Here is a 12700-nt window from a genome sequence, read left to right on the forward strand (position 1 = left end):
GGTTATGAAGCTGCCAGATATACATTTGACTAGAATGTGTTCAACCTGGTCAGAACTGGTTCATACTGCCCTGTCCTATACCGTCCAGAACAGCCTCAATATGATGGCTCTACTCTCCACGCTTAGAGGGGACATCTCAACAGGACATTGGCGTCTCATACTGTAACAACAGCAATAACAACAGCAACAAAAGCAACAACAGAGTCTGGCTACAAGGGCTTTCCAGACAGACCAACAGGACCAGGAGATGACAGCCTCTATAGCGAACACATCATCCACAGAGATAGCTCTATTTTTCCATCTCACCCATCTCCAACCACCCCAGCAACCCCCACCACAGTCCCCATGGCTGGCCCAGCCACAGATGGTGGGTAGGATGTCCTTGTTCCAAAACTCTGTGGTAGGTTCCCTGAAAAGCCTGTGGAGCTCACCTGTTACAACACACGTCTAATCCCCAACCCAGGCTGCTGGACTATTTTTACAATGGCCTGCAACACCACCCCACGCACGCACACACAGCACTCATATCACATCCAAAGCAAGCACGCATCTGATCAGGCACAATAGGGCAGCCTTGATGAAAGCTTTATGCAACATGCACTGCAGTGCAAAACACATTTATGCAACATGCACTTAAGTGCAAAACACATTTATGCAACGTGCACGTCAGTGCAAAACACATACACATTGTATGCTACTCACTTGGATTTATACACAGAGTGGGTGGAAACACAGTTCCTCGCAAGCAGAACATATTCAATACACCCAAATACACACACACACACACACACACACACACACACTATCCCTGGCTTTTGTTTTGGTCCATCAGTATCGTGAATCAAATCCCACTCCATTGTTACTAGGTATCAAGTTCATTCTGCCTGGCTGTGTTTTGGTCGCTCCCTCCAATGACAAAGCAAAGCCTGAATTAGTGCCAGTCCTTTGGTTGGCAAGCTGCTCATAGCCTCCCCACAACACCGTGTGTGGTCTGCGCTACATTGTGCGTTTTAGTGATGCGGGGGTTGCCTCATAACCCGCAGTCCCTGCGTTTATATCCCTGGTCCCTAGATGTCTTTGCTCCGCGAAAGAAGGAGAGATGACAGAGAAAACTTGAACAATGTCAGCTAGATTGAAGCATTCATTCTATCATTTAGGACATTATTCTGGTGAGCAGGGGTTTATTTAGTCTTCGAGGGCAACATATAATGACAGAAGAGAAGCTACATGTATCTAATTATAGACAAGTTGACTAACAAATAGCTTACCAAAATGTCGGAAATTATAAGCAGAAATATATCTAAATTAGGCAACAACAAAAAGAATCCTGCACCCCCTGTCAAAAAATGGTTTGTCCGTCTCTGACTGTAGCCTAACGCATTTTCTATGAGTCTGTTGCGGGCCTCAGATTTTCACTTTATCACATATAGTCGGGCGGTTGCGGATGGGTTATTAGCAATTGCAGGCGGATGCGGGTGAACAAACAGCTGCCTAACGGTTAAGCGCGTTCGGCCAGTAACCGAAAGGTTGCTGGTTGGATTCCCCGAGCCGGCAAGGTGGAAAAATCTGCCGTTCTGCCCTTGAGCAAGGCAGTTAACCCCCAACAACAACTGCTTCCCGGGCGCCGATGATGTGGACGTCGAATAAGGCAGCCCCCCGCACTTCTCTACCCCTCCCCTGGAGTGTGTGTGTGTTTGTGTGTCCACTGTAGAGAAGGCAGAGCCACCGGCCCTCACAAACACACACATAGACTCGCACAAAGCCACATCGTGCTGTAGTGGCTGACTCGGCATGCCTCTGACACTGCGGTCATCTGTTCCTCAGCCTTAGAGCCTGTGTACCTGCCTGCTACCCAACACCCTGAGGGGCACACTAAAGCTGCCTTGCCCACACACAAACACACACAAACACACACACACACTCAAGGGGAGGGGTAGCGGTACAGTGTGGTTTTCTACAGCCTCTAAAACTCTTTATTTACACTGGCTGGGAGAGAAGGGCACGGCACGCTCTATTAAAAGCAGTAGACGCATTGCGAGTGTGTAGGACACAGATGCAGAGGTACAAAGTGTCCTTGAGGTGTGTGAGTGTGTGTGTGCATGTGTGTGTGTGCGTGCATGTGTGTGGCTTGGAGTGTGTCCCATGGAAGTTCCCTGCTGCAGGGGCCTGCTACAAAGGAACAGAAGGTGTCTCCATGGCCCCTCTGAACTAATGTCCTATAGAACATTTTTTTAAAACATTCAAGGAAGTGGAAAGAAGTGAAACATGAAAGGTTTAGCCTTCACCATTTCTCATGGAGGGTGATGTGGAACATCTTCACAATATGGTCCATTTCCTGATAGAGACCCAGTCTATGGCTAATCCTATTCCCACTATGAGATATGAAGGAAAGTCTGAGGAGAGGGGTGGCAAAAGAGAATTCTACTTTTCAATTCATATTACATCCTTGCCTTACCATTCGCTGTGGCTGGCAACGCGACATTCTTAGTCCCCAGCTCAAATTGACTGTAAATATTACAGTAGCCACTAGCCAGTAAGTACAAACTATTCAACAATGACAGGAACTTTTCTTCTAAAACATACTACAATATTGAATAATGCAACCAAACCATTTTACACTCTTGAATAATGCAACAATTCAAAGCATGTATGTGCAGACAATTAAAGGGTTTTGTTTTCCCATCTGTTGGCTACACTCATTACATTTTAGCTTCAAGAATTAAGCACAGAGTTGCTATAACAGCATGTCTTCATCAAGTAACATTAGCCTATCAAAATGTATGATTAACTCTCTCAATATAAATTAAAGTAGGCCTACCTTACAACATTACAACAAACCAGGCTTCATTTTTATCATGTAAATCATTACGTGGTAAAAGCAAATTGCAACCGAAAACGTGGGGATAAGTGAATTCACCGTGAATTCACCCCCCCCACAAAATTATATATTGAATAAAATTCCTCATGAATTGTCAATGTGCACAATTAGTCTGTGCTTCCGTCTGACCAACTGATAACAACCACAGCTGCAGGTAGCCGAGAGAAGACATGCACTCTGATCCCATCTGGGCCTGGTAACATCATGTTTTTATAGCCTAAAATAGGCAAATGTATATGTATTCTGAGAAAATGTGAATGTGATTACATTTGGTTTATATTCACATTTCGGGTGGCTAGGCTGCCTAGGCCTTTTTAATCAATTTATTTTGACTGGAATTAGTCAATCAACACAATAGTGATGACATAATGGTGATGACACCATTCAACCCTGCCTACAGCGAGCTCAGCCCTGTTTTAGTTTTTCTCCAATCGCAGTTGTTGTCTCTTTGTCTGTGTAACGAGTTTTAATGTTTTCATCCTCTCTAGGGCCAGGAGTTTTTCCAGTTTTTCCAGTTTTTTTAAATGACCATATGACCTGATTAGAAAAAGTCTCTGGTCCTATCATAGCCCATACAAAACTAGTTTTGTGTCATATGCTACAACTAAGGTCTGGAGTTGGTTAGGTTATCCTACTACCAGATCAGGAAAGACTTTGGGCCCCAGGAAAACAATCCCCCCCACTCTGGGACCTGTGGTGCCACCTCTGAAATCCCCACACAATGTTACAAATGAAAAAAACATATCCTATTTGTATGACCTACATTTGAGATGTTTTTGGTGGGGGAGATGGGCTTCCATAGTTTTACGTGGCTCAATACAGTCGGCAGCTACTGCAACAATTTCAGAATGTAACCGGCTGTTACTGCAATTTCAGGTAAAAACTCAACTATTAGGAAAATGTCTATACATTTAAACTCTTTCAAAAACATTGCTCTGCTATTACGATTTATGCTGTAGGAGTGTTGGGCTGAACGAGACAGTTCTGTTTACACTACCCTGCTTCAGGAGGGGCAACGGTTGAGCGAGCTCCGGAGGTAGCAGTCGAGATGTAGCAAGTACGCAAGTTTACATTTGAGTAACATGTGTAGCCGACTGTATTTATACAAAAAGTGTAGTAAGTGTGAAGAGGCTCCTCCTAGTTATCCTCAGTGTTGTTTGTTTACATTGCAGCCCAATAGAGCAGGGTTCCCCAACTGTCGGCCAACGGTCCGAAGTTGGCCCGCGGGTGGTTTTATTTGGCCCCCCAACTTTTCTGAGCAATTTTTTTTAATTGTTGGACATAAAAGACTGTAAAAACACCAGGAAATCAGCTCCAATTGATTTACATTTTTAAAAAGTGTTCCAACGCATAATAGAGAGACATGTGATCATATACAAATGTAAGCAAGGTTTGAAATGATTATGTTTTAGTCAAACATTATATCTGTTTGGGCTTCTTGCGGTCAATTTGCAGTCTACAAATTATTTGTAATTATGTTCCGGCCCCCCGACCATCCGCTAAAGAAACAATCAACCCGCGGCTGAATCTAGTTTTATGATCCCCCTCTCTCGCTCTCCCTTGATGACAGACATTGCATTTCAATGTTGTGTTTCTCATTGGGTACAATTTTTGTATTATAGGCCAAGGTTTCCCATACTTGGTCCTGGGAAACCCTGTTCTAGGCTATGGACTTTCTTCAGTAGGTCCAACTCTTCTATTAGGAAATGTCTGGTTCATTTCAATATGAGGCTGTTGTCTAGGCTTGGATTTGGTCATTGAGAATTGATGTAACAAAGTAGCTGCAGGCTCCACTACAAACAGATACAGGGCACGTCCCAAATGACGCCCTATTCCCTATAGGGCCCATTGGGCTCTGGTCAAAAGTAATGCACTATGTAGGGAATAGGGTGCCATTTGGGCAATATCCCTAGTTGGTTTCAGAGGTCTCTCTATCTGGAGTTTATATAACCCAAGATTCTCCTGAGTGGCGCAGTGGTCTAAGGCACTGCATCGCAGTGCTAACTGTGCCACTAGAGATCCTGGTTCGAATCCAGGCTCTGTCGCAGCCGGCCGCGACCGGGAGACTCATGGGCGGCGCACAAGTTGTCCAGGGTAGGGGAGGGAATGGCCGGCAGGGATGTAGCTCAGTTGATAGAGCATGGCGTTTGCAACGCCAGGGTTGTGGGTTCGATTCCCACGGGGGGCCAGTATAAAAGAAATATGTATTCACTAACTGTAAGTCGCTCTGGATAAGAGCGTCTGCTAAATGACTAAAATGTAAATGTAATTGTAGGATGAGAAGCTGGCGAGAAGGCCAAGACTGATTCTCATTTGGGCTCAGAGAGTCTTGATGTGCAGACATAGCTACTGTAGTAGAGATAGAGAATGTTTTTATCAGTGGCCAGAGAGCACAATAAAGGGCCCTCTCCAGTGGAATTGCATTACGATGCCCCTGGGTGCCACATGCAGATTAATGTCACTCTAATGGTCGACATGGAGGTACAGCTGAATGTTTCAAATGTTTCAGCCAATCAGGGATGAGAGCCTTGGGAACCAGAAGTGTTGGGTTTCATGGATGTCTGGAGTTACTGTGTAGAGATGCCAAGCCTCTTTGTAAATGCTGTTATTGATGTGTGGGACTTACAGGACAGATCACTGAACCTGTCTCTTTATATTAGCTTCCAGATTTCAACTCGGCAACAATTTTTTTATGACATGTTTTTTCAAGACATATAGCATATAAAACTATCTTCCATCTGCGTTTCTGTTTCTCTAATGATTCAGAATGATTTCAGTTTATCAGGCTCATCTAGTGGGCTCACTCTTCTCTGATAACCACTGCTATTGACGGTGGGAGAGAGAGACAACAACAGAGGACAGAGGAGCCTGTTGGACTGCTGATGTAATCATTGTGAGAAGAGAAGAGGTGATGGACACCATTCTCTCTGCTCCTTTACCATGACGGACTGCTGCTGAGATGAGCACAGGCCTCCACTTATTTCACATCTGTCTGGCCCTGACCTGCAGGTACAACTCTGAAAGTGCTGTGAGATATGCCAGGGCCTCTGACGTCACTCACATTTGATGCCATGTGTGAGTCTGCAGACATACTCTACTCTACAGCCAGGTGTGAAATGCAGCGTCAGACAGTGTCAGGCTCGTTACCTTGCAGTAGGACAAGATGCGGTGCATTTAGCGGATGGATAAAAAACGTCTTAGATAACATGTGTAGGAGAACCAAAGACTGAAGTAGAATAGTCCAAGGGACTCCCCCCACCCTGTGTAAACTAAACGTTTATTAGAAAATGCAGCATTTCAGTCACACAGACCACCTTGATCAAGGCATGTGCATGATTCTGCGTTCCCAGTGTTGGTTGTGTTGTTGTACAGACTGAGGTGCAGTACCAACATGATATCATAGGAAAACGTTATCCTGTCACATCACAATATATGAAAACGTCACAATAAATGACGTTTTTTCCCCCAATACATTGCATTCAATGGGAAAAGATGTGTCACATGGTTGACGTTTTTGTCAATACATTGCATTCAATGGGAAAAGATGTGTCACGGTTGACGTTTTTGTCAATATGAGTGTCACGGGGTTAGGGTTAGGGTTAGGTTTAGACATACAGACAGACATACAATTCTATGGGCAAATTAGTGAGAGACTCGGTCAGACAGACAGGCAGGCAAAAAAACGTGACAGGATGACATTTTGAGCCTGATACTGGGTGCAATTGAGACTTTACTGCACATAATTCCTCCTACTGTACTTATTGTATATACCACAGCAATTAGAGGAGTCAGGGTGCAATCACTGACCCTAGACAGGCGTCACCAGCCATGGGGGTGGTCATACAAACAGCAGACCACCTCCTAATCCCAAATTACAGCCAATGGTTACATACTCTGTGGATTCTAAGGGAAAGAACGGATCAAATCTGTCTATCCACCGCTTACTTTAGCTCCGAGATGTCGTACTGTTGGCCACAATTTCCATTTTATTAGGGCACTGTCAGACTTTCCAAGAGTATGCCTTTACAGCTGGCACTAGTGTTGATAGCATGTTCTTAAGAACAGTGTCCTGTATCATTTTGTTATCTAATGTGTACTGCCCCCATTCTGATCATTGCACTGTTAACAATACTTAACAACCATGCTATTGGATTGGATGGGTAGCACCCACACAATGTTATCATTATGTAATGTCATATTCTTGCTGCTTCACACAGAATGGATAAACCCAGCAATAAAACCATGGTGATGGTTGTGTTCCAAACCCATTGACCCTAGCAAAGCATGGTGTTTATACATTACTAGAATATATAAATATTGCCAGCCTAGCTTGTTCATGTGTTTTAAACAGTTATTTTTAGAGTTGATTTAAAGTGTTCCTGGTCAACAGAAGGATATTGCTACAGTATTTAAGTAGGCCAACGTTCTTATCTTTTATTCATTCTATTAATTATTTCAATTATTATACATGTTAGGAAGACTGACAATGAAAATAAAAAAAACTGGAAACATACTGTAGCAGTACTTGAAGGTTGGATTTGTCTTATAGAAGAAGTCCACAGTAGAACTTGTGGGTCTGCCATTTAGGTGTGATGACAAGTTACATTTCCCTCCTAGCTGACTCTTCCATGTTAACACAACAGGCCTGTAGCCAGACCTATTGGGCTGCCCAGCCACAGGACTCACAGACGAGGGCTTGGGAAAGAGTTCTGCAAGACCACACACACACAGTAACATGCGCACGCACGCACGTGCACACAAACACACGCACGCATACACACACAAACAAACACATAGGCCACGAACAGACCCACATCCATTCATAACACCAGTATTATTCAATTATTCCAATGTTGCCAGTGAACTTAGTTGAACCCAAGCCTTGGGGCCAGGGTAGGGTTATGCTGTGTTGTGTTGTGTTGTGTGTGTTGTGACAGCTGGTAACCCCTCTGTGACAGTATCGTCAGCACCATCTTGGGTTTCGGCTCGCTTGTTTGTGTTGAACCCCCGTCCTCCACACAGTTTGTCTTCTCACGCTGAGAAGCCTGTAAGTCCAAATATACAGGGGACATACAGTGCATTTGGAAAGGATTCAGACCCCTTGACCTTGGCTGTAATGTAACAAAATGTGGAATAAATTGTTTTTTACCCCTCATCAATCTACACACAATACCCCATAATGACAAAGCAAAAACAGGTTTTTAGAAATATTTGGACATTTCTAAAAAATGTCAAACTGAAATATCACATTTACATACAGTACCAGTCAAAAGTTTGGACATACCACTCATTCCAGGGTTTTTCTTTATTTTGACTATTTTCTACATTGTAGAATAATAATCATGTAGTAACCAAAAACGTCTTAAACAAATCAAAATATATTTTATATTTGAGATTCTTCAAAGTAGCCAATCTTTGCCTTGACGACAGCTTTGCACACTCTTGGCATTCTCTCAACCAGCTTCATGAGGTAGTCACCTGGAATGCATTTCAATTAACAGGTGTGCCTTGTTAAAAGTTAATTTGTGGAATTTCTTTCCTTCTTAATGCATTTGAGCCAATCAACTTTGAAAGTTTCTTCAAGTGCAGTCACAAAAACCATCAAGCGCTATGATGAAACTGGCTCTCATGAGGACCGCCACAGGAAAGGAAGACCCAGAGTTACCTCTGCTGCAGAGGATAAATTCATTAGAGTTACCAGCCTCAGAAATCACAGAGTTCAAAGTAACAGACATATCTCAACATCAACTGTTCAGAGGAGACTGCGTGAATCAGGCCTTCATGGTCGAATTGCTGCAAAGAAACCCCTTCTAAAGGACACCAATAAGAAGAAGAGACTTGCTTGGGCCAAGAAACACGAGCAATGGACATTAGACCGGTGGAAATCTGTCCTTTGGTCTGAAGAGTCCAAATTTGAGATTTTTGGTTCCAACTGCCGTGTCAATGTGAGACGCAGAGTAGGTGAACGGATGATCTCCGCATATGTAGTTCCCACCGTAAAGCATGGAGGAGGAGGTGTGATGGTGTGGGGGTGCTTTGCTGGTGACACTGTCTGTGATTTATTTAGAATTCAAGGCACACTTAACCAGCATGGCTACCACAGCATTCTGCAGCAATACGCCATCCGATCTGGTTGCGCTTAGTGGGACTATCATTTGTTTTTCAACAGGACAATGACCCAAAACACACATCCAGGCTGTGAAAGGGCTATTTGACCAAGAAGGAGAGTGATATGGTAATGCATCAAATGACCTGGCCTCCGCAATCCCCTGAACTCAACCCAATTGAGATGGTTTGGGATGAGTTGGACCGCAGAGTGAAGGAAAAGCAGCCAACAAGTGCTCAGCATATGGGGGAACTCCTTCAAGACTGTTGGAAAATCATTCCTCATGAAGTTGGTTGAGAGAATGCCAAGAGTGTGCAATGTTGTCATCATGGCAAAGGGTGGCTACTTTGAAGAATCTCAAATATAAAATATATTTTGATTTGTTTAACACTTTTTTGGTTACTACATGATACCATATGTGTTACTTCATATTTTTGATGTCTTCACTATATGTAGAGAATAGTAAAAATAAAGGAGAACCCTGGAATGAGTAGGTGTGTCCGTTCTTTTGACTGGTACTGTAAGTATTCAGACCCTTTACACAGTATGTTGTTGAAGCACCTTTGGCAGCGATTACAGCCTCAAGTCTTCTTGGGTATGACGCTACAAGCTTGGCACACCTGTATTTGGGGAGTTTCTCCCATTCTTCTCTGCAGATCCTCTCAAGATCTGTCAGGTCGGATGGGGAGCGTCGCTGAACTGCTATTTTCAGGTCTCTCCAGGGATGTTCAATCGGTTTCAAGTCCGGGCTCTGGCTGGGTCACTCAAGGACATTCAGAGACTTGTCCCGAAGCCACTCCTGCGTTGTCTTGGCTGTGTGCTTAGGGTCGTTGTCCTGTTGGAAGGTGAACCTTCTTCCCAGTCTGAGGTCCTGAGCACTCTGGAACAGGTTTTCATCAAGGATCTCTCTGTATTTTGCTCCGTTCTTTCCCACTCTACCATAAAGGCCTGATTGGTGGAGTGCTGCAGAGATGGTTGTCCTTCTGGAAGGTTCTCCCATTTCCAAGGCCCTTCTCCTCCGATTGCTCAGTTTGGCCGGGCGGCCAGCTCTAGGAAGAGTCTTGGTGGTTTCAAACTTATTTCATGTAAGAATCATGGAGGTCACTGTGTTCTTGGGGACCTTCAATGCTGCAGACATTTTTTGGTACCCTTCCCCAGATCTGTGCCTCGTCACAATCCTGTCTCGGAGCTCTACAGACAATTCCTTCGACCTCATGGCTTGGTTTTTGCTCTGACATGCACTGTCAACTGTGGGACCTTATATAGACAGGTGTGTGCCTTTCCAAATCATTTCCAATCAATTGAATTTACCACAGGTGGACTCCAATCATGTTGTAGAAACATCGCAAGGGTGACGAATGGAAACAGGATGCACCTGAGCTCAATTTCGAGTCTCATAGCAAAGGGTCTGAATACTTATGTAAATAAGGTATTTCAGTTTTATTTTATTTTAATACATTTGCAAAAATGTATTAAACCCTGTTTTTGCTTTGTCATTATTATGGGGTATTGTGTGTAGAGTGATGAGGATTATTATTTTTTAATAAATTTTTGAATAAGGCTGTAACATAACAAAATGTGGAAAAAGGGAAGGGGTCTGAATACTTTCCAAATGCACTGTAACCCTATCATCTCCTCTTCTGATCTTGACAAGGAAAGGGATCCCTCTTTTTCCACTGGAAACTGTGGAAAAAAAAGTTTAAACAGACTTTTTGGATAAAAGTGGGCACATTGTTTTGAGAAAGATTGGGAAGGTTTATGAGTTAGTCTATTAAGGACCTTTCTGTGTTCCAGGTTGTACAGGAAGATAAGATAAGATAATGACTTTATTATCCCCATGGGTAAGTGATGGAAAGCACCCTGCCACTCCTCGCTCCCATCCTTTTGGACCCAGCAGATCAGGCATTCCCTCCCAGCAGGCTTTGGGAACCTGTTCCCACTGTGGGAGTCCTACCCAGACCACAGCCAGGAATGTGCTTACACTGGTGGAAAAAACAAGGAGGGAGGAGCGGAGGAGCGGAGAGGGATGCAGATGTGTGAGAGAGGCAGAGAGAGCATAAAGGAAGTTTGAGTTTAAGAGAGCGTGAGATCGGCGGAGAGTGGAAAAAAGATCGCACAGAATGATAGACTTATGGCAAACTGGCACACAGAGGTGGAAGAAGGAGAGGGAGAGAGCAGACAAGGTGGTGGATATGGCACCTATGTGTAGGCTATTTGATTAGCCTTGGGCCCGTGCCCTGTGTTTCCTGCCCACTTGTGAAGTGGACTGAACAGTGTGCCCTACATTTAACCAGCACCCAATGGAACGCACTGACCGCTTGTGTTATGATGTGTTGTGCTACCCTGCACTAGTTTGAGTCTTCCAGTCACCACTTACTCCTTGCGTCTTCTCCTCATCACCTTTCGATATAACTAAGCCCCACATCTCACCCACAACACACTCCACCCCGGCCGGCAGAGAGTCTCCCCAGTAACAGTCAGGATAAGACTGAGTGCACTGGTCAATATCCACCCACAGCCAACACACACACTGAGAGTGGGGATCAAAGGATCACATCTAAATTGCTGTTCAAAACAAATGGTAATAGGGATGCATTACCCTGGGCCTGGCTAGCTAACACACAGCTTCCATGGAACACTCTGTTCTCAACAGGCGAGGACACGCACTAATGGAAACGTGCTCATGTAAATGTCAGACCTCTCTCTCTTCCTCTCTGTATGTTGTGTCCAATCACTACATCTTCAACGCTGAGCTAGAAGAGAGGGTCATGTATGCTGGAGCACATAACATGAACATACTGTATGGTTTTTGTGATACCCAAAAATCACACACACCCAATGTCCAAATTGTCGATAGGGCAAGGTATTTCTATCCAACTGTGTGGTCATGACTACTCATTCTCTAGAATTGGGCTTATTGATGTTTTACTTAGAGTACATTATAGTAGTGAGTGCATACATTTTTTTCCTGTGGGAATCAAATCCACAACCCTGGTGTTGCAAGCACCATGCTCTACCCACTGAGCCACACATATCCCTTTTCAGCGATGGGGTAGTTTGTTAGGTGAAGTTGCCCCTAAAAGCCAGTAGTTTCCAACCTGTGGTCCGCGGGGGAACTGCAGGTTGTCTGCAAAAAATAGACATACAAAAATCTAAATGCAAATTGTTTCTAATAATAATAGTCCTTTAATTTGTTACATTCAATGCTAAATTTGACTAAATTCGACCAAAGATATTTTATGTTAAAAGGATTCTGTGACGGTGATTTAGAAGGGAAAAGGTTCGCAACCACTGCCCTAGACGCTGATTTTGGATCAGTTTAATATTTTCCCCACTCATGGTTAACATTAGGATTGGGAAGGGGAAGCTCATCCTAGATCTGTACCTCTCAGCATTAGCTGAGAGTGCTTCAAGGCCAGTGCACATGCTTTAGTAGGTTAAGAGATGGGCTAAAGTCCCTCTCTCTGACCTGCTCGAACATGCTGAAATCAAGGCTTTTAGTTTCACAATAGATCTGTTTCAAATCTCTAGTGAACCCCCCAAGACTTAACCCCCCTTAACCCAGACACAAGTACTTTACATACACACAGACTCTCACACACACTCAGGTGCAGGACATTTGGAAGAGTCTGACAAAATCAATCTCTTGTTATGTAGTCACTGATAGTCACTCAATTAGCCCATGTCAGCTGAAATGTTTTTAGATTGGTAAATTA

The 12700-nt window shown here is 43.9% G+C and overlaps 1 protein-coding gene across 1 annotated transcript in view; it reads left to right on the plus strand.

Annotated features, from left to right (window-relative positions):
* adgrv1 (adhesion G protein-coupled receptor V1) overlaps window positions 1-12700 on the plus strand; it is a 230482-nt gene that overhangs the window by 191375 nt on the left and 26407 nt on the right. The window lies entirely within an intron of this gene.

This window comes from Coregonus clupeaformis, chromosome 18, assembly GCF_020615455.1.
Source record: "Coregonus clupeaformis isolate EN_2021a chromosome 18, ASM2061545v1, whole genome shotgun sequence".
Classification (NCBI taxonomy): Eukaryota; Metazoa; Chordata; class Actinopteri; order Salmoniformes; family Salmonidae; genus Coregonus; species Coregonus clupeaformis.